This window comes from Boleophthalmus pectinirostris, unplaced genomic scaffold, assembly GCF_026225935.1.
Source record: "Boleophthalmus pectinirostris isolate CB_2022bp ecotype Guang Dong unplaced genomic scaffold, ASM2622593v1 HiC_scaffold_7, whole genome shotgun sequence".
Lineage (NCBI taxonomy): Eukaryota > Metazoa > Chordata > Actinopteri > Gobiiformes > Gobiidae > Boleophthalmus > Boleophthalmus pectinirostris.
Genome location: NW_026571473.1, coordinates 10472183 through 10495684, shown reverse-complemented (window position 1 = coordinate 10495684; position 23502 = coordinate 10472183). Strand labels below are relative to the sequence as shown.

Below are 23502 nucleotides of genomic sequence, written 5' to 3'. Positions count from 1 at the left end.
AAAACAACGCTGGCTCTCCTCATAATCAAATCTGTGGATCCCAACAGGCCAGCAGGCCCTGCCACTTAGAATTCTTTGGATTGGCCATGGTCAGGATGTGCCGTTTGGCCCCAACAATGGCAACATTGATTTTAGTGCTATGAGAATTTTGGTTGAGCTGTAAAAACTGGGACTAAGGGGAACCACCGCTCCTTGCCTTTCCCAGGAGGGGGTGCGGTTATGGGGGAGAGGTGAGTCACTGGTGGGCTCCAGGGCTGTGACCCCACAGACCTAAGGCCTAATTCAATCAGGGGAGCATCATTAGGCTGCATTATCAGACATGATTTCCCAGTGTGCACTGCTCTTGTGCCACTCCTGTGTATGAGGAGTAACACACTCACTTCCTGACCTCACTGTGTTGGACATAATCGGAGGCTGATTGTCTCACCACAATCAGGCCTTGTTTACATGCATCATTTTGATGGAGTGCTGCTGTGTTTTGTGGAACTGATGTTGCATTGAAGTCTTGTTGCTATGGGGTTGGGGCTAAGGCCATGGCATAATGGCACGACCTTCCTGTTTGCAGCATAGTAACTTACTGATACAAATTACCCCACTTTTAAATCCACCAATTTAGACCGTGCTTACTGGCAGGGGTCACACCAGGCCCTTTCATGTGGCCCTCTTTTGAAGTAGCTGCAAAATACTGTGAGACTTTAGCACCCAGCATCACGATGCAGGAGGAGCTGGGAGGGGGGAGCTGCTGGTACAATGGCCCTCCTTAGAAAAGCTTCTAAATCTTGATGGTTCCTTCAAAGGAGCCCTGGTGTCAAAGCCTGTGTTGTGGCTGGAGTTGGACATGCTTTGTGCATAGATATAAATGTTTGAGTAGAGGGCACACCTCCTCAGGCCGGCCCTGTGGTGGCTGGAGGTTAGGCAGAACAAGGATGCTCTGTGTTACCTCAAAGTGCAACATCAAATATAAAAGTATGAGGCAGTCGAATATAATGTGTCAGAAATCTGTTGAAACAATAAGAAATAAATTATGCACAAGATAACAAAGTACTTTAGTGGTGGCTCAGGTACCAAGTGCAGCCATCAGTTTGTGCTCGCCTTCCAGACGAACTGGTCCAGAAAACTATAAGCAGATAAGCACATAAATGCATTTTACTGCATCGTACAACAATAATCTTTACAAACACACAATGAGAGACAGGCGTTATGACACAGTCAAGTTGAATGATTCACTGTATTTACCTCCAGTCTATGGCCCCCTGCTTTATACATCTTTCAGTATGTGGCCCCTGTTCTGAATGAGTCAAAGTGAAAATTCTGGAAAAACCTTGTCATTTTGATAAAGTAAATGCAACAAAGCATTGTAAAATAATTTGCTAAAAGAATGCATTATTCATCAGCAGTCAGCTTGGTCTCCCCATGCCGACTCCTGTGTTGGAGAAGATAGATGTGGGAGCAGAGCTGCTTGAGGTCCAGATGGTTCATTCTCAACAATAAGGTTTAGGCTTCCATTGGAAAATGATCCTTTTCCTGTGTGCTGCCTAATGTGTCATCGTCAGACAGTAATGAGATGACGCCCCCAAATCCAAATCTCAAACACAATCTCACTTTTCCTGGCAAAGACTTTAAACAACATGAGGAGATAAAGCAGTCACTGAAAACACGAGAAATAAAGCAGTCACTGAAAACACGTGTACAAATAAGATGCTCTGGATTGTGCTTTATTAAATTATGTCCTGTGTCATCCACTTTCAGAACATTATTAGTTTGTACACTCCACGGGCCGACTGAACCTTTGATCAAAAGAATAAGAGGCTCACTTGTCCTTTTAGTGCGTTTAACATTTCATCAAATTACATCACATGATACATTCTCCTCAGTCTGACGACGCTGTATTAACAATAACCAGCAGCATATAACAGCCCTGATGCTTCTTTCACATTTTTACCCTTTTCCAACGGCCCTTTTGTCCCTTATTATGTATTCTAGGCTCAACGTCAAAGAGCAAGGAAGAGATTTAATTTGTTGACAATTGCCAGCGCTCTCTTTTAAACGGCTTTTAATTGATAACGGCAAAGGAGAGTGGTGAACTTTAAATAGACATTCTAATTATCGGCTTTAAGAAGCAAGGGCTTTTTGGGAAATGTTATGGCATTTGGAATGGGATTAATGTGCGAGCGAGGCACTGGCCACCCTGCAGCTAAATGACATTAAAGAGAGAGATGAGTGGTGCTGCTGAAGGGAGAAAACCCACTAGTCACAGGAGCCAGGGCGCCCACAGCCTTTGGGCACATACACCATGGGGTAGAAGGGGAGGGAGGGGGTACTTACCTACACACTTTAGCCTTTGTCAGAAACCTATAGTCAGCACATAGACAAAGCAGGTGAATGAGACAACTGACAGCTCCTGACTTTTACAGTTATCTTGAATTAAAGGTGCACTATGTAACTTTTTGTTTGGGGGTCCGTCACCTACTTGTTTCAATGGATATGTCACTGCTCTGCTTAAAATGTTCCACAATATGACATTAAATGGCTCTACCTTACATTTATTAAATTAGAGGTTGTTTTATAGCTCAAAAATACCTAGAAAAACAGGCATTCTGACTGTGAGCGACGTTGCCTCTCCACAGATCTGACCTGTAACTTGGTCTGGTTTGGCTTCCATGAACGATTTAATGCCACACTGTGAAACATTCCAGACAAAGCAATAATATCTCCATGAAGAAAAGCATTTGACAGACCTGCCACAAGAAAAGTTACATAATGCATCTTGAAATTATTACATAGGCCACATCACACAGCGATATATTGCTGAAGTAAATATAGACGATTAAAAATAATATTTAAATCAAACCACAAAGCAAAATTATACCTCATAAAGTATTCTTAATGTACAATACTGTTAAAAAAAAAACACTAACTGCAATAAAAAAATAGATAAATAAAACAGAATGCAACATTTACATAGTAAATTTGTATCTATAATGCGTGGTAGAAGTTCATAATTCAACCCTCCACAGCTCAAATCTAATCATAACTTTTCCCACTAGTTCAAGGAAATTGTACACACAATAAATATTGCCCCCAAAAAGTATTGTTCCATTTGTCATGTATTGAGCAATAAGTTATAGCTATAGTATCTATCATGACAGGCATACTAATACAAACAAGAAAAACTACACTGGTCAAAATAGTTCTTCAGTATTGTTTTTGAGTGACACCCCAGCTGCCAGTCAAAGCAGAAATGCACAACTCAAGCACCTTAATGAGCTGAACTAATCCAGCCTCATGGGCCTTAGTGGGGCGGGAGTCTTGCTGAGTTTTGGGACAGTGGTGCCCCTCTTCTCTGGTGTGTAACTGGATGTCCTGCCTCTAAATGCTCAGGAAGTGCCAGTGCTGATGGATCAGCCATGCATTCATACAGAATCAAGCTTTCTACAGGACCTATAGCATCTGTAATATAAAATCAAATCTAACTTTAATTATAGAGCACCTTTCAGAGATTGCATGTAGCCTAAAGTGCTTCACACAGACCCCCCTACCCATCTACAACAACCTTTTGCTTTACATAGATATAAACAACAAATTAAATGTATGATAAAACTATGTCTCACTTTATTTTGTTACAGTCTAAGACTGTAACTGATGAGTTTGCTCTCTGGTAATAACATGGTGATAAGTTGCAACTTCAAAACAATAAAAAGATTTTTATTGATAGGTCAAATAGGTTCTGAACGAAGATGGGGAATTTTGCACTGCCCTTGACATACCCCGAGAATCCACTCATCTGTGGACTGCGGATAGCACAGAAATCCCCCCAATAATGACTTTAGTACAGTTTTATGTTCTGACTTCTTATTGTATTACTAGTCTGATAGGAGAGGAGTGGTGGTCAGAGTTGAGAGCCTGTGGACTCACCCGAGGCCACAGGACAGGACCTGGGGAGAGGTGAGACGAGGCTGTCACTGCCACACATCAGTCATGATCTCTAATCCAGTCACAGCTCTAAGCCCATTCATCTCCAGCCGTCATTAAACAGCTAAATGAGAGCTGCCTCTGCTAATGAGCTAATGAGACTCTGTCAGGAGTGTGAGAGAGAGGGGGAGAGGAAAGGACTGCAACGATTCATCGAATAAACGTGACTAGTCGATTATAAAAAATAATTGTATTTTGATCATCATAAACTTTACCTGGACCATAGCAATTCTAAAACACATTTGGCTTTTTATGTAACAAAGACAAAGGTATTATTAAAATAAAATGTAAAAAATAATAAACAATTTCTGAGTTTCAACAATACACATGAAGATTCTCTATTGAGAAATATATTCAATATATGTTTTGAAAATCTAAAGTTACAGAGGAATGGGGCTGGAGTTGATTACAGAAATTCTTGGATGACTAAAGACATTTCTTGCCCATTGATTAGGCAAAAGCTCTCAAAACTATTATAAATCTCAATGTATCTGATCCAAACAAGACTACAATTGCATGGAAGTTAATTCAAAAACAACAATTTATGCAAAAAAGTAAAGGAAAGAATGTATCTACTCATATATAAAAGACAGATTAAACTTTTATAAATTTGAATTGTTTAATCAGATTTTTTACACATGAATACCAAAAAATACAAAATCTTCAGCTAACTCACTCACTTCTCCTTTCTGCTGCGCTCCCATATAAATCCTTATAATCTACATAAGATAATTAATTAGCTGACAAATACAAATTTTGGTCAACTAGGAAGCTATCAATCGATTTATGGACTGAATAATTTGAGGCCTATACCCCTAGTGGAGAGTAGAAACAGAGACAGAGCGTGGGGGGACAGGAAGAGAAGAGAAAACACATGTGGACAAATCTAAAATGGTCAATAAAAGACAAGCAGATGCACCGTGAGACAGTCATCTGAATTACTCTGCAGCCCTCCCATCACTGCCTGTTTACCACTCGCACTCACCACAAGTAAACACCAGCCAGTGTTGTACTTGTTCACGATTGCTTTTTAATTGGAAGCAGACTTGGATGTATGCATGCAGCTGTTTTCTTCTGTTAATTGCAGTACCCTCAGCCTAAACATTATTGTCTTCTCGGATATACAAAAGCAAGTAACAAAGCTTAGTTAAAGCAAGGATGCCGTGCTTTGGTGTGTGACATCAATTATTTATGTCCATGAAGCTACAAAATATTTAGCCTCCCTCAGTATACAAGAGTCCAGGGCTAGAAAACAAAAGCACATGGTGCACAATGTGCGGCCACCCTGGGAAACAAAGGCATAATATTAATGATTTTGGGATGTCTCATTGTATCCTCTATCATCATTGTACACAGATCAGAACAATAACACATGGGATGTAATTCAAGTTAGGAACTATAAATAGGACAATGTGTGAAATATGCAGTCTGCTGTCAAAATAATAATGTCAAAAACCCCAATCATCTAGCATCTTATTCCAGAGGTTCTTGAGCTATTATTTTAAGAGCCAGAAAACGTAACACAACTAATTCCGTCTGCCATCTTGAATTGAAGTCCATTGGAAAGTGGACATAAGCCAGATTCTCAGTGCGACGCTAAGTGTGTACAAATGGTTTAGCTCTTCACTTGTGGAGACAGGGCTCACTCAGAATAGCCCCTCCACATGACACGCGGCCTTATGCTGTTGCACATGCTCCTCCATTAATAAACAAATGAAGGGCTCACCCTGGAGGTCAGCGGAGCTCAGCTGGCCCATTTGCCACACCGATCTCTCGGCACACTGGGATCCAAAATGGCCACCCGTCGTGTCTGCCTGTCAGACAGCAGCTAACCTTGTCTTTGGTGACGGGCAGTGAGGGGAAGGGGAGGGGGACGGGGGCATGTGGTGCCCTCCTCCTTTGGGCTGATTAGTGTGAGTGACAAAGTGGTGCAGAGAGTCCACTCAGGCCTTCATAATAAATCTATCAGAGAGTAATAGAATTCCATCAATCCTGGCTCTTCATTCTCCGGGCCCGTCCCCCTGCTCCCACCCCTCGGGGGGGTCACCATGTCAGGACGAGAGCCTGTATGGTGCAGGCAATGTTGGTAAGGGGGGTCCAATCCTCTGGGATTGTACAACTGTTATTATTCAATTACGCTGCCTTTTCTTCCCAGTTAAAAGACCATGATATCATTATCACTTAATGAATATATATAATTGGATCTTGGCTGGCGCTTCCCTGTGGTCTGATGAATACTACTCACTATTCATTTGGCCCTGGCTCATCCCCTTCTGCCCTGCATCCAAAATGAGAGCTGTGGAGCTAGACATGATGATGGGACGATGATGTCAATATGGAGTTTTAATAATCCCTGTTCTCCTGAAATGCTTACTTTTAAAATACTGTTTTAGAAAGCTCTGTTACCACCAGCATCTGTGAGAACCATTGACCACCTACAATGCACTGGCTCATCAATAAAAAGCATACAACATCCTGGCTCTAAACCTGAGATCATCAACAAACTCATTGGAGTGTCTCCTGCTCCAACATGACCTGCATTCTACATGTAATTATTGCCATTTCCATGTTTTTTTAATAACCCCATCACAATTTAGTGAGCATGCATTTGCAGAAACTCATTAAGTCCCTGGGTTTCATCTTTGCCCCTATGAAAGCTGCACATGAAGAAATTGTTTGGGAAAATCCTGCCACATTAACACAGAATAAATGGAGGATGGAGGTATTTCTAGAATAGCCAAGCCCTTAACAGATTAGTCTCATTTAAAACACTAATGCATCTGTGCTGTGTGTGTACAAACAGAGAACCGTGGCCGCGACAGTCATGGCCATCAATAGCTTTTCAATCTGCTAGCGGACAATGAAACTGGCTAAAGACGCTGATGAGGGACACTAAAAACATTGATTTAGCATTTGTCCACTTCATTTGAAAGCAGACAAGAGCAGGGAGGGCAGGGGCTGTTCTGAGAGGCAGCTTCAATGTTTCGTCTCCTCCCATTCAGATGTGAGCGTACGGCCCTCCCCTCCACATTGTTGTGAGGTACTGTGGCATGAACCAGAGCTGAGCATGTGTGTGTAAATCAGGCCATGTGTGAGACTACAGGGTGACTATGGGCCCATACACTGTCATTAATCCTACTTAAAAATGACAGTGGCAACACAACCACACCACAATCCAGCTGCTCCCCCGTCAACACTGTCTACAAATCTAAACTAAAGCTACAGCAGAAGATGGGATAATATCAATGATCCTACTTGATTTGAATTAGCAATGTAGTTATGTCAGTTGTTATATTAGTATATCAGGAAAAAATATTTGGTACTCAAACATAGCATGCACATTTTTTTAATAAATAATATAAAATTGTTTAATCAATGTTTATACATTGATGACCAAAATTCTGCAAAAATCATGTATAACACAGCATACCGAAGTGGGCAATGTATCAAATTATTAAAGATTTTGTGAATGTAGTTAATATAAATTTCAATGTCAGATATTCTCATTTTGAACAAAATAAAATTCTAATAAATGCAAAACAAATTTAAAAGAGATTATAAATGTAACAAACTTAAGTTGTAATCTATCATCTTTAAATAGCATTTCACCACTTATGGGTAGTTGTATTTGCCTTATACTTAAACCCCAACTAATACATTTAAAGGTTCACTACACAACTTCTCTGGAGGAAGGGCCCACTACCTGCTTGTCTCCATGGAGATGCTATTGCTTTTCCATGGTATAACATTAACCATATTCATCTTACTTTTATTCAATTAAAAAGGTTTCAATTGCTCAAAAACACAATAATTCCTTCTGTGAATAGGGGCGAATCTCCACAGACCTGAATTGTAATGTAGCGTATTGCTGTAACCTGCTTGTCTCCCTCGTGATAGATAGGTTTAATCTATACTGTGGAACATTCTAGACAAAGCCAAAACATTTCCATGGAGACAAGCATGTCGCAGATCGTCCAATACAAACCATACGCAGTGCATCTTTAAAGAAACATTTTGTACATTTCTTTTAGATTGCCAAGACATCATCTGGTTATTATTACCAGGATACACCAAAAATACCAACATAATTCTTTTTCAGTATCTCCCACTCCTTTAGCCAACACCTCCACTGGCCTAATTTTACCCCAATGTCTTTTCTGCAGCCAAAAATTCAACCAGAGCCCCATACAGCCTGAGCCCGTCAGCCATGGCTGCCATACATCACTCCAAATTAAATTTACATTAGGCCCTCCTCGATCAAAGAGGCCAAAAGGAGACGCAGGGAGAGAGATGGAGCGAGGACATCATTACCCAGCACCCAGCACATGACCGTCATCTATTAAACCCTTTTATACACATGTCTCAGGATTTTACCAAAGTTCATGCATACCTAAGTGAAAGTTTGTGTTAAAAATTAAAAGCTCTTTTAGGAGGACAAAGGACTTTCTGAACTGTTGACTTTGAGAGGGGCTTTATTACCCCCAACCATGTCTGGCATCGCTACAGACAGCCCCCCGACCCCGACTGTCTCTCCTCTCACGTTTTCTCTCCATTTTACCTCTGGCTCTTTCTGACTTTTCCACATCATTAGACACTGCTCATCCAAAACATAATGTTAACCTCATGGCTCTGGCTCAGAAACTCTATGGTAAATACTACTCTGTATTGTCTACATTGCAGGATAATACACCAATCAGCACACCCATTATACAAGTGCTAACATAACAAAGATCATGGGTTTTCTGTGAAGTTGTACTTTCTGGTATTTCTGGCACATGTGCTTTTGCTGTTGATGATATTTCTTGTTATACATTATAGTTAAAGAAGACATATTGTGCTTGTGTTTGCTATATCGTAATAATCTATGAAACCTGTGCATCATTATGTTGCATTATTCATCTAAAACCACTTAATAATAGAAACAAGTCTGCTAATGTTGCTTTTAAAAACTATAGGGCCCAAAGGGAGCTGACGCTGATGTAAACATTATCACAACAAAAAGCTGTGCAGTTGTCAGCTCCTCCTATGGATAGCTGTACATCAAGCTAGCGAGTAGCAGATTAATTTTTTTCGTTTGCATCAAAATGACTTTGTGACACTGTCAAATCCTACACATATTAACCATAAAAAAGAGAACTAAGTAAGTAGGGATGTAACAATAACCAAAATACTGTGATACTGTATCACCAGAATTCTTACAATAATATCATGGGCTGTCAAAATATATCAAAATACAAGTCTCTCAAGTAAATTCATTGTTATGGTGCACCAATAGAAATAAATTTTAGACACAACCAACAAAGACACAGAACTACACAGACCATGATCCTTTGCTCTGTTTCAGTGCAGACTACATGAAGAACTATTGTTATGCCCTTTAAAATCTTAGATCTTTGGAATATGACAGAACCAAAGTCTTGTCAAAGTAGCGGTGGTGGTGAAAACCCGGGTTGAGCGAAGCAATGACATCTTGAATACAGAAGTACATAGACTACATAAACATACACAAATAACTCCAAATACAACTTCAAGAGGGAATGAGAAGGCAAAATAACTATAACATGATTAAGAGCTCTAAAAAGTCAATTTGGCATAATAGGTGCACTTTAAGTCACCTTCACTTCATCCCTGTAAGACAAAAAAGATATGAGGAAAAGTAAAAGTGTGAGACAGATGGAGCACCTATGATCCACACTATTACAACATAGCCAGTAGACATGTACAAGCTTCTACCAGACAGCAGCCAGGGGTCTACCGTTAAACAAGTTTAGGTCAAATCAAGATAATGGTCTGAACATCTAATCTGCAGTAATTCTGTTTACTTAGATGTCAGACAGATGCAGTCACTATACTTACATACACACAGTACTACACCAACCAGACTTCTGTCCCAGTCTTTATAGGTTAAAGAGCCAAGTAGATACACAAGGGGCTTTCAAGATGTTCAGCAGGGTCTAGTAATTTAGCTATAGCATTAAAATTTATAATTGTTATCAGAAGCAATACACATATAACCACACATTTGCAATTACAGAAAAACACCAACTCATTTACCTTGAGCAATTAAATTTTAGACAACTTATGAAATCAGTTGTATACAAGTTATTTGCTATCCACAGCACAGTTAAACACATCAAAGCTCTGGTAGTTTTTACTTTCCCTTTTACAGACAAAAACAATAAAACACAGGTTAGGCAACAGCAAACTGGCCATTTCTTTCCCAATGCAGCTAAACGGCTGTCCTGGTGTTGTGGAGCTCTGTAGTTGTGTTTATTCATTTGGGGAAATCAAAGTTCCTTCTTTTATCAGCATTTTGTAAGTTGAAAATCAGAGTATACACCATTCATTAGTTTTTCTGTGTGTTTATAAATGTGTGCACCTGTAGCCTTTTCTGAAAGAGGAAAGTTATAGTGCATAGCATTTTGTGAAATATGATCTATTAAAAGCCCTCCTGGAAACTAGTGTTTTTGCCTATTCTACACCATTCATACCTGTATTGGATTACCACATGTTAATCTATGTTCATTGTATCTGTCCCTATTAAATAAACAAGTAAATATATAAAAACTATATGAACAGGACTGCTTTCAGCTGTTTTTAGTCAGTGAAATGATCTTGGTTAATCCTACTAAAAGACAGAGCCTTATATTTATTCTAATGAAATTGTGAGTAGTGAAAGGTATCAACTGTGTGTGTGTGTGTGTGTGTGCGTGCGCGCGCGCGCATGTGCGTGTGTGCGTGCGTGCGTGCGCGTGTGCGTGCGCGCGCGCACGTGTGCGTGCGTGTCTGTGTGTGTCTGTGTGTGTGTGTGCGTGTGTGTGTCTGTGTGTGTCTGCGTGTGTGTGTGCGTGTGTGCGCGTGTGTGTGCGCGTGTGCGCGTGTGTGCGTGCGTCAGATTGTGTTGTCCTGTCTAGCAACTGGTGAAACTGCCTATCCTCAACAGTGATACCTGCATTGGATTACAACATGTTAATCTATGTTTGTTGTATCTGTCCCTATTAAATAAAGAATACATAAACAGTATAGAAACATGTCTTTTTGTATCTGCAGGGATTTCAGTCATGGCTGTGGTTGCTTTCAGCTGTTTTTAGTAATTGAAGGAGCCTTATCTTTATTCTAATGACATTGCGAGTTGTGAAAGGTACAGACTGTGGTTGTGTGGGTGTCAGATTGTGTTGTCCACTATCTGTCTCATTGCATTAGAACGCAGCTCGTCATGTAGCCTGTATCAGTGATCCATTAGGACACAGTGTTTCCTCTCTTCACCATTGGGGATATATTTGCATTGGCGCGTCTGAAAGCAGCTGGAGTGAACCAGCTCAGTAAAGGCACCTGAGTGCTGAGCGCTTACTCTTTAATTGCTTCATTATCGTCTGTGCTAATCCCTCTCCAATTTCGACACTCTCATTTTCCACACTCATTTGTCCCGGTCCCACTCCGGCTCTCTCTATCTCTCCATCTCTCCATCTCTTTTCTTTTCTCTCTCTCTCTTCCTATCTCTCTCTCTTCATATCTCTCTCCCTTTCTCTCTCTCTCTCTTCCCATCTAATTTGCTCTTTTTCCCTTCTGTCTTCAGCACTCCTCTCTTTTGCTCTCCCTTCCTCTTTCTCCATCTCTCTTTCTCTCTCCCCCTCACTCTCCCTTTCTCTCTTGCTTCCTCCCCATCTCCTTCTCTCTGCCTCCCTTTCTCTCTCTTTCTCTCTCTCTCCATCTCCCTTGCCCCCTCTCTCTCAGTCCGTAGCGCTATGGCACCTATTTGCTTTCCAAGGCAATGATAACAATTAATGCAGCAGTCTGCAGCACTCGTTTCATATAAACCTGTTTTAGTCGACTAAACAGGGGCTGCTGATAAACAGACTCGGGAGCCAAAGCACAGAGCTTCACAGCACCATTTGTCTCTCTAATTATGCTTTAATTACAACTGTGTATGCTAATACACTAAACATTTGCATAGAACATTCACACAACAACTTTCTTTTTACGAGTGCTGCAGCGGGAGCCACAGCATCATCTTATTGAAATAGCCTGCACTGTGTTAAATTACGTTTGGGAATAGATGAAAATGAAAAACAGTGCAATAGTGCTCTAAGACTTAAGTGTTTATTTTGTATAGATAGTAACAGTAAACAATGTTAGAGTGATTACAGAGTTTGGTGCTAATTCATTTCTTAAAAGAACATTACTGCAATAAGAATGTGTAAACACGCTTTGACAGAAGTACAGGGATTGTTTTCTCTATCTATATTGTAATGTTCATTTTCTACATAATAGAAAGAAAGTAATGATCTCACCATCATCTGCATCAAAGAATAAAGAAAAGTCATTGAAACACTGCACATGATGTGTCCTGACTCAGGGTTAGATCATTCAGGCTGATGTTTGAACAACATCTGTACATCACTGGTCAATGAGTCACCTCCATGTCACACTAATACACACTATTTAAACATGTAGTGATGCAGAAATATAGGTATAATACAGAAAAGAGGAACTATGTGTTCCTCTGCAGTGTCTATGGTGTTCGTGACCCAAGTCATTACTTCAACTGAGTGTTAAGTTACACACCAAACGTACTCTATGGCACTAAGATATTAACATACAAATGAGCCGCAGTTATCCTGTGAGCGAAGCTTCCCAAATGCCACCAAATGCTAAAGAAGCACCATTTACCCATAAGGAGCCTACCAGCACTGGTAAGTAAATGGTACTTTGGCTGAAATCAGTGAATTCACTGAGCATTAGAAAGTGGTATTATGACATATTACTGAAGTGAGAATAGAGATGGCCATAAGAGTGAAAGGATGGGACAGTGCAGCTGGCGACATAACTGAAGCACATACAGAACATTTTTGTAAATGAGATGATCTCACAGCAGTGGTCACATGGACGCATCTGTGCCTCAGATTCAGATTCCACAGAACACAGTGGGCATACTTATAAACACAGTGCATCTTTAAGAAGATCTGTAAAGGCCTTAACTGTCACTCATGATCTACTATTGATTTTAACTCATTTGAAATGACAATATTCAGCTCAACTACAAGCACACTGCTGGGGGCCATATTTCCCCAAAAGATGGACAGTCTCTGCTCTGTGCCTTCTTTTATCACATCTATTGCAATAGTAAAATGCTCATTGATTATATATTACGTGTCACACAGGGATCAATAAAAATTGGGTGACCTCACCCTTTCAACTGTCAAAGCAGAAAATCTAACTGCAGTGAAGTATTCTTGATCTTACTTTTGACCTTCAGCCCAGCTACGCCCTCGTTCAGTCACAAACACAACATTTGTGAATGCATCTCTGTAAGTTTACACAGCAACAGTTTTGAACCAAGAAGAGCAAACTTCTAAATGAATTTCTAAAATCTATAAATCTATAAATCTCTATTTACTACTGTATTGTATAACTGTTAATAATTTCACTTCAGTCCTGTAAAATGTTGGAAATTAAGATTACTCAAAATTAAATGTGTGTTAAAAGTGCATTGGTCTGCTAAAAGTGCATTGGTCTAACATAGATATGTATCTAAGTTTTTGCTTGGTGTCTGCATCTGTATTTTGAAAATTGAGAGAGCAGCAATGAAAAAGACAGGCCAGAATCAACAGTGAAAACAGAACAAATAATATTTCCCTTGCACATCATCTATCTGACAGAGGGCAGCGAACAACGAGGCGAGAAGGGAGGAATGGAAGGAAAAATCTCATCGTGCCCGCCAATCTTTCACTGGGCGCGCTCTCATCCATCCTCAGTGCACCTCTTAATTTGGTCCAGCTACAGACTGGCCAACAGAGACCTTCAGCCACTGAAACAAATGATGTGGCCACGAAGGAGCTACAACTCACCGGCTCCACACCAGCTCTGCTCTGTGCTCCACTGAGGAGTACACATCTCAGACATGTTTATTTACACTAGGGCATATTGACAACACAAAATCACTAAAGGCAATTAATACACAGCCATCTTCCTTAAAATTAATAATATATTGTCCTGCTTTCAATGACTGCAAATTTTGATGTCCAGCTATCTTGTACCACAGCCCATGGTCCTGTTCTCACTGCAGTGGTTAGGTGATTTCTAGTTTATAACATAGGGTTAAAAATGTTGCACTTTCACACTGAATGAAACCAACTGCTCGCCAAGATGAAATGTCATTATGGAGAGGCAAGTTGCACAGCAAGATGGATTCTCACCATATTTGTGAGTTCACAAACTCACGAGAATCCACCTAGGCGTGCACCCACTTGTGGGATAGGGCCCGACAGGTAAGAGACAACCAATCACTGACCAGCACTGATGTTTGTGGAGAAGACAAAAGTGAAGTGCACAAATGAACCAAAACGAACATAGCGGCGCCATTTTAGTTAGTTTGTTTGTTTGTGAAAAATGTGCAGAAGGTAAACACTTTGTACAGGAGAGGGAAGATGTCTGTGCAACTGGATTTAACTCAATTTGATTCAGATTCAAACAGTCGCCATGACGTTCTGCTTTTTGCAATCACTTTCAGTACGAGCCGTTTCAGATTGATAATGTGTAGAACTCAATTCAGAATGAAGAATCAATCTGATATGAGCCAGGTTAGGGAAGCTGAGAGACATGGTTCAACAGAGTGGCTTTGCATTTTGATGATGATCAATGTGAGGTAGGCTTCAATGGACCAATTTCAAATATTAAACCCTTTTAAATCAATATTGCATTTTATAAATTGTAAAATAATGATCTACATGTTGACTAAATCCCAGTCAAAAGTATAATCAGAGCCTGGCATGCGTCATAACTGTTCTCATGCCTCTGGTCCCACCACAGAAGAACAGTAACAGTGAGTGGAGTGTGTGGTGCAGAGACCACACACAGAGACACTTGTGACCTCATCAATGTCAGACTAATTTTATAGTGAAACCAGACGCCTTGTGTCATCCTCATGTGAGAGCCTAGAATACATCATGGACAAGACACAAGGCACGGACACAATACAGTTCTTGACAAAAACTGAAGAAGCACTGATCCAGAGTTTTGAGTCTGACTTTGATTTTAAGTATTTGTCGATACCCCAATACCAACGAAGAGACTCATAAACACATAACAAAACTGGTCCAAATGTGTTATGTAACTTTTCCGTTAAGTAGAGAACAGCTTTATATAATTAAAATGTTCAAACATTATGATGTTCTGAGCCAACATCTGCTAGTCAATGGTCTTATTACATCAATTTGGAGGCCCACCCAGGATACAGATATGTTTTAAATGTATCGGATCCAGCAAACTCTACTGCAGATACTGAATATTATTTTAAAATTTTAAAGCGCTGTGTAACCAAGAAAGAGACATAAATATGACCATTAGTGTCCTACACTGTAATGTGGAGACTTACCTTTTTGAATGTCTTGAAAGGGACAGCTCCTGCGCTCATCTTGTTTTTTGATCTTCATTAGCAGGATTAGGATAAACACTTCAACTTCTAACACCTAATAAAACAGAGTAATAAAACATTAATATAGCATCAAATGACATGTTTTATTATTATATTGTATCTGATGGTATAAATGGATATAGAACTTAACATATGGCTAGAAACAAGTATGCAGGTTGATTTGTCGCTTGTACCTTTACAAATTGCTATTTAGGTTCAGGTAATATTTGGACAACTGTAAACACAACACGGTATGTTAAAATAGCCCAGACAGAGTGTCCTTTCAGACTTCAGCAGCTCTCACTGGATTGGTCTAAGTTTAGCCGTGGCCATGTAATGACATTTACTTTACTACTTAGTCAGTGATAAATAAGTGGGCTCTAACCTTTAATGCATTACTGTAAAACACCAGTGATAACACAACAGCTGGCACTCATGCTCTGGTCAGCCAGAGGTGCTCACTGAGCTCACCTTATTAGACTGGATTAGAGACAACAGCAGCAGCAGCACAGTATAGATGAATGCTGTCAGGTGACTTTGGTTTCAGACAAATACAATTTAAGGAAACTGGAAGCTTCTTTGAAATAAATTGAATGTTTACAGAGTGATTAATGCACTGAATTGAGAGGAATCTTGGGACAAGTTGAGGTTCACTTTACTCTGGTCATGGCTGGAAAATCAGCAACAGCCTTCATGTTCAAATGTGCACTTACATATGTTGTCAAATATTTAGCCTTGGCTATGTTTGAATGAATATTTCAGTGCTAAGATGCACTTACATCTATGGGTCGTCTATGGGCGCAGAATGACGGACACTTCAAGGCGAGTTGGGTCTCAGGGCAGCTGTGGCAATAGCAGTTTACCACCACGTGTGGGATGAAAACAAATTATGCTGCAACTGTTCTGATTCAAGCATGGATTAGACTTGAAGAAGTTAAATGTAGCTGCACTATGTGCAGCGTACGCATTTTATTCAAATGAAGCATAAGCCTTTTCTTAGGCCTTGCAGTTTTGAGAAATAGCAATGTATTTTTCATGTTACAAACGTACAATAATTGTGCAGGTGATGCTTAATAGGCTATAGCAGCTAATTTGCAAACAGCAGCTAACTGACGCCAGCTAACACGTGTTTAATACAAGTGTAAATGTAGCCTGTGTGCACGTGTATCTAACCTGGCGTCGTGACAAAAATCTCCCCCGTGATCGTACGTGTCTTCTTGCACTTAACCTTCACAGTTCACCTCCAAAGACGCGCTGTGGGCGGCACAAAGCCCAACAAAACCAGAATCACATAAAAAGTCTTGCTTTACTGTAAATGTACGTCAGTTATCCTAAACATAGAACTATATGATCCTAAAGCGTAAACACCTGTGCAGCGGAGGGATATACTAGTGATGAGGCTCTGTGAAAGTGGAGCGCGCCATCACCTTTTGATGATGATTTTGAAGTTGCAAAGGATAACCACATAACAAAGCCTTGGCCAAATCTAATCTTAATAATACCAGCCTACATTAGTACATCCAAAATAGCCCTATATTTTCTCGATTACGTGCTGTTGTGTTAATATAGATTAAATAGGCCTAATAGACTTTCCATGCAAGTTTTTATTTTATTTTATCATAGGCTAGTGTTAGTTATGTTATAAATATATTTTCTGGACAGGAATCCTTAGTAGAGGCACAAATGAACACTGAAATATGGACTAAAACTGAGCAAACAAGCGCTAACCTTATTCACAATCCCAACTCAAACTGATGAAATAGGACCAGATTTTTGCTCTTTATCATTCATTGTTGATTGTAAACTGGCATAGAGAGCTCTCTTAGCCCCATACATGCCTTGACATTCCTGGCGGGGAAAATCCAGAATTCCTAATAAAGTGCAAAACATTACACATGCAAGGAAATATTTTGGATCACTGCATGCACAACCAGCCAGTGTCTCCCGCTGTGTCTGCTGTCACTATCAGGACTGGTGCATGAAAGAGACATGACATATGCTGCAAAAGTGGAAATCTATGTAACTTCCTCAATATTATCCTTGACTGCTCGCTTTGTTTCAAATGTGTGTCCAAACCATGTACACATATGAATGACCCAGCAAAGGAATTCCTGCAGTAGCTCAATGAAATGGGCAAATTTAATATGTGACTTTGTACAGACAATGCAGGGGTTTGAGCAGATGACCAGTGCCTCGAGGCTCAGTGATGGACCAGAGAATGAGAGCTTTTGTTAGCTTCCTAAAGTTTGAAGGCCCCCTATGGAAGGATATAGCCAAACCTGACCTACCAGGACAAAACGCTGGAGGGGGAATAGGAAGGGTAATCATTACATAAGCGCATAAAAACTCAGAATGGCAAAGTTTGGAAAAGTGTTACTCTCACAAGAAAACTATTGATAAAAATGGGCTCATTCTGAAGAAAAGGCATTCTTTTATAGTTTTGGTTTGCACGCCATAAATCAATGCATTTATGGACTCTTTTTACATCCCTGTGCATTATTATCATTCCATAAATACATACATACATACATACATACCTAGTTGCGTCATTAAAACACACTTTAAATGTTTTGATATACTGACATTTTAATTTAGAGTAATCATTTATTATTTGTATGTGCACATCTCCAAAGCCCAAAATGCATTTTATTTTTGATCAGGTTGGCAAGTCCAGGGCTGAAATTATCCAAATGATTCTGATGAAGGTGAAAGAGAGTGTTTGAAAGAAAAAATTGACCAGAATGTGCATTTTTTGTGTGTTTTACATGTGTGGATGAAACAAAACATAACTCCAGGTATGTTTTCGATGAAGAAACATTATAAGATTGATCAGAAAATAGAGTAATGTGGGCTCTTTAAGTATGTCTAAATCTCTTTGACAATTAAATTAGGAATAAAATACACTAATCTGGATTTTTGGGTATGAGTTAAGCATAATCAAGAGTTGCTTAAACTGCTCACCCATGCTGCTATGATCCACAAAATTTTCATTGGGCTTCAAACTAGCATTGAACTTTTACATTGCTGCCACCAGATACTAACAATACTCAATTCTGAGAGCAACTGATGGTCTTTCATTACTTTTAGAGAAACACTGAGCCACTGTTGGAACTATGACCCACACCCAAGAGGGAGGTGATGAGTATGTGATGAGTCCAAACCACTAAGCCACACAGCAGCTTGTAAACTGCACATGCCTGGTATCAATGTCAACTCAAAATAAGAGTACATTTCTTGGTGCCACATTAATTAACATACTTTATATAGGGTTAATGATGGTCAAGTTTTGCGTTTTTCCACATTCGAGACACTCAAAATGCTTTACATCACTTCACTCATTCACACACAAATTCATACACAAGTGTGCGCAGACACTCTGGGCAAGATGGGTTAAGTGTCTTGCCCAAGGACACAGAGACAGCATTCATTTGTGGGAGCTGGAATCAGAAAAACAATCAATGTCCAATAATGTTTATGTGGAGAGTAGGATTCAAATCACCAACCTTCGAATCAGTGGACAAACATTCTACCAACTGAGATACTGTCTTATTCTTTTGTATTTATTCTGGTCTAAAGTAAGATCCCTATTTCTCCTTTGTACAGATTATGGCCTCTCCACTCTGACTGTCCTTTATGCTATCTATAAAGCTGCATAAGGCAAAAGTATTGAGTGAGACTTTACATCTGTATGCACATGGATACCATCATTATTATTTCATGCTGGTGATATTATAATTTTCGGTCGACTAGAGAAATGAAGGTCATTCGTCATTTGTGCTGTAGCGGCAGAATGGAGACTCCACCAGGGTAATGATATAAATACATAATGTTCCACAGTTAGCAAACGGATCAGACAGCTGTGTGGGAGAGGCAATTTTCAACACAAATCAGCACGTTTGACCACATTAAACTATGCAGCGTTGTGAATTATGCAAAACAGCGGCTTTGGAAAACAATAATACTAAGAGACAAACAGGGAATGAGGTTACGGAGACTAGTTTGTGCAGGAAAGGTCATTGTGCAATTATAGTCAATGGGGCGTCCAATGTCCCATCTTCAATTTGCTCTCAACACAAGTTCATTGAGCTACATTCAACCCCTGTTCTTTCGGTTATTTCAACGCATTTTTTGTTTTTATTTATGCAAATTATTTACAAATTAATTAATTCTCATTTGGAGAATAATAAGGTCATATTGAAGGGCCTATATTACACTATTTGCTGATCTATGTTATAACGTTTCCTCATTGAAAACATACCTTGTTTGGTGTTTTGTTTCATTCACACATGTTTAACACAAAAACCCTGAATATTTAGGCTGAGTTCTTCCCTCAAACAGAAAACTCTCTGTTCCACCTTGTGATGTCATGTGGTAACACAGGAAGTGCTTCATTGTGTTTGTAAACTCCATACATCTTCATTAGAATCATTTGGTTAATTTCAGCACTGGGATAGCCAATTTTTACTGAACAAAAGGTAAAACATAGCTGTTAATTTGAAAATTACCACTACATGGCATCACAAAGTGGAATAAAGTATTCTGAGCTTTACAGATGTAGACAGACAATAATAAAGGTTATTCAAAAATGTGAATGAAACAAAACTCCAGTTATATTTCTGAGGAGGTAACAAGATGATAACATGTTCACACAAGTTAGTTTTGCATAATATAGGACCTTTAATGTATCTATATCTGATAAATCACTATTCATTCACAACAGTTTAATTTAACTTTGGTTTATTATGCATAACACAGCACAATTTTGCACCATAAATCACTATATATGCCAGAATAAGTGAGAGAAATTACTTGTATTCTATTGTGTAGGTACTATATATGTAGGTATAGGGCAATTTATTCATGTTTGATGGTTTACAATTTAAAACATTCAAATTGTCTTGGTCTTGAAAAATCAGGGTGGAAGAACTGCTTTTGTTTAATTAGTAACAACATTACTTAGATTTACAATGGACTAACTAGCTCCATTGCAACAACTTGAACAGAAAAACGCGTAGATTGTCTGATTGCATTTTAGCACATTAAGCCCTTTTGTAAACATTTGATAACATTCAAAGAAGGCGTAAGGCTGCACCAAATGACATTATCCCTGCTAACCCAAGTCATCTGACAGGAATACCTCTAATTTCTAGTATAGATTGTTTTCATGCAGAATTCTAACATGATAATTGAATTTGCTGTTCTGAGCTGCTTTCTCAAGTCCAGTCACATGGACCTATTAGCCACTTAAAGTCAGTTCTTCAGTTGCAGTATGGTCAGCCAACAGAAAACAGGCCAAATAGCTGTTAACTGGAGCGCTTTGATGATTTGATAACGTGGTTAAGTTGGACAATTGGCTTGACTTAACCACAAATTCCCTCAGATGCAGCTGCCTGGAGAAAGTTAGACCAAGGATTTTGTTTACTCTGTGAAAGAAAAGTTTGTTCTGCTGTAATGTGATGCTGCAAATGGTCAGCTGTTTGTTTAGCTGAGGTTTCATGTTTTACCAAGTATTGATTATTGATTACATACTATTCTGGTCACAATATGATATAATTCAATTCAAGTTTATTTATATAGCACATTTAAAACAACTTCAGCTGACCAAAATGCGTCATAAAAGTTAACAAAAGAGGTTTTCTTTTTGTTTTGTGGGTATTTTGAGTGTGGAGAGAGGGTGGGGTGAGGGAGGTTTTTTTTTGTTTTGTTTGTTTGTTTTGTTTTTTGCCTGTTTTTGGTTTTGTTTTATATAATTTTAATATGAAAAAATAAATAAATAAATACAGATAACCTAATACATAAGAAAATAATATCAATAATAATATTTATGATCATTTCAGATATTTTTATGTTTTTCATTGTATCTTATGTTTCAGAGTGATCCACAACTTTACCTTAGAATTCAAGGTTTGATTTCATAAGGCTGTTTACATAAAGAATAGTGATGCATTAAACATTGAATGAAAGAAAATTCAAGATTATTTTTTGGTCATGATGTCAATTACTTTATTGTAAAATTGTGATTATGCTCACAATAGTGTAACAACAACATTTCATATTGCGATGTCCCTATGTGTTCCCTACTTGAAGGTTGTGTTTTGTCTTGTTTTTCCCACAAGAAATACAACTTAAGTGATGTGGTCTAAGACTCTGTCAGAGTTTAATTCCGTGGCTGGCAAATCCTTCCAACATAAGACCTTGCAAAAATCAAATACAGTTCTCTCAGTCTTTATTTTGTCCAGTTACTGAGGACATGTCAGGGGGATTAATACAGGAATACATACATTATATTGCTATTAAACTAAATAATAAATGTAGGAAGGAATGAGTATGTACTCCTTTATAGAATGGGAAACCACATTCAGTAAGATTAACCTGCTCTGTCTGTGCACTGCAGTGGAAATCAATTCAAGGTTACCAGTTACCACACGTTAACTGCTCTTAAAGGAAATGCCCACAGTAAATTAACTCAGGCTTGCAGCACTGTCTCTATTTGGCCTCTCTGCTGTTTGATCAAGAGACCAATAGATGATATTCAAAATGAGCCTGCACTGCTAGACAACATTACAATTCCCCTTTAATTCTAACCCTTTACTGCACTGTCCTTTATTAAGTCGTTTAAACTGTGTCCACAAGAGTCAATATCTAATACATATGTTTTATTCATATAATATGGGTAAAAACAGCTTGTTTTCACCAGTCTACTAATACATATTTATGTGCAAAATAATAGGACCAGTATTGCGTGGGATGGCTTCACAAAACTTAATCAATGCAGTCTAACATTTAGCCTGTAATGAATTCAGAGGTATAAAAAGGACACAATTTACAACAGAGACATTGGGAGACAAGGCTGCTGGTACAAACTCATGTAAATGTAGGGTTATATTTTAACATGGCCTAACACTCGGATCATTGTAGGCCACTGTGAAACATATTGCAAACAGCCGCCCCCGTCTGGCTCTTCTTTGTGCCCGTTCTGAGTCATCCCCCTGACCCCGTCCCTCTTCCTCCTCCCGCCAGACAGAGACTTCTTATGGTAAAAGACTCAAAGTGCTCAGTCAGTCCAACAGTGTGGAGAATTTGCGGAGTGGAGAGGAGAGGTGCAAGAGGAGAGCGGGAAAAATGTGTATTCAGTAAACAATTCAAACCCTAATATTATATCTTTTGAATGTGGAAAGGTCTTGAAATGTTGAGCAGGAACCTAAAACTCGTGAATGCCCACATAAAGAGTATAGCAAAAACATAAATTTGCTTCAAAATTGTAAAAGTTTTTTCATTACTATTTTAATACTATTAGCTTTGGCTTTTGAAAACACTTTTATAAACTTTTGCTGACAAATCCTCATAGCTACAGTTAATGTTTGTGTCTGTATGGAAGGAGAATTTACCAAATAAAAATATAGCCCAAGTGAAGTGTGTGCCGAAAGATGTCCAGATTATAAGATGTGCTGCTAATTTAATATATCACAAACTTATTATGCTTTCTTGTTAGATTTATTGCTCATAACACAAATGCAATCTCTGTTATTGCTTTACTTCCTTTGCTTGTTGACGAAGACTTCAATTTGTTTTTCATTTAGTTTTATAGCACACATTTCAAATACTTTTATTATGCGTTGAGTTAGTGCTACTTAACTTAAAGGTGCACTGCAAATTTTCTGGTGCAGGGACTGGCATAAGCTTGTTTCAGTTACAAAAAGAAAATATATGGAGTCTTACTGTGAGAGGGCTTGTCTCTTCACAGATCTGATCTGTAATTTGACCTGGCGAAGAGAATTAACAAATCATGAATAATACCAAGGTGTATTTTAAAAGTTACAACAGTGAAATCTGATATTATGTATGTTTTCTTATATTTATTAACCCAATAAAGGGAAGAGACACTATCAAAATCTGTAATGTGCATTTTTCATATAGAGAATGTCCAGTGGTTTGTGCCCAGCGCCCACAGCCTTGAGCATACCCCTTTCATTATCACATGCGAGGGGCGACTTGTGATCTTTTTAATTATTCTGCACTTCATTTCTACCCCACCATTCAAAACGCAACATGAGAATTGATTGCCCTAAAGATCCGTCTTTATAATCTGCTCTTACCGGCCCATAAATTATCCAACT

General features: G+C 39.0%; 1 long non-coding RNA gene across 1 annotated transcript in view; it reads right to left on the bottom strand.

Annotated features, from left to right (window-relative positions):
• Positions 1-16711, bottom strand: part of LOC129412111 (uncharacterized) — a 49685-nt gene extending 32974 nt beyond the window's left edge. The window contains exons 1-2 of the long non-coding RNA XR_008633582.1: positions 16559-16711; positions 15347-15440 (exon numbers count right to left, since the gene is read on the bottom strand). This is a non-coding gene — a long non-coding RNA (uncharacterized LOC129412111). The remainder of the gene's footprint in view (positions 1-15346; positions 15441-16558) is intronic.
• Positions 16712-23502: the final 6791 nt, after the last annotated feature.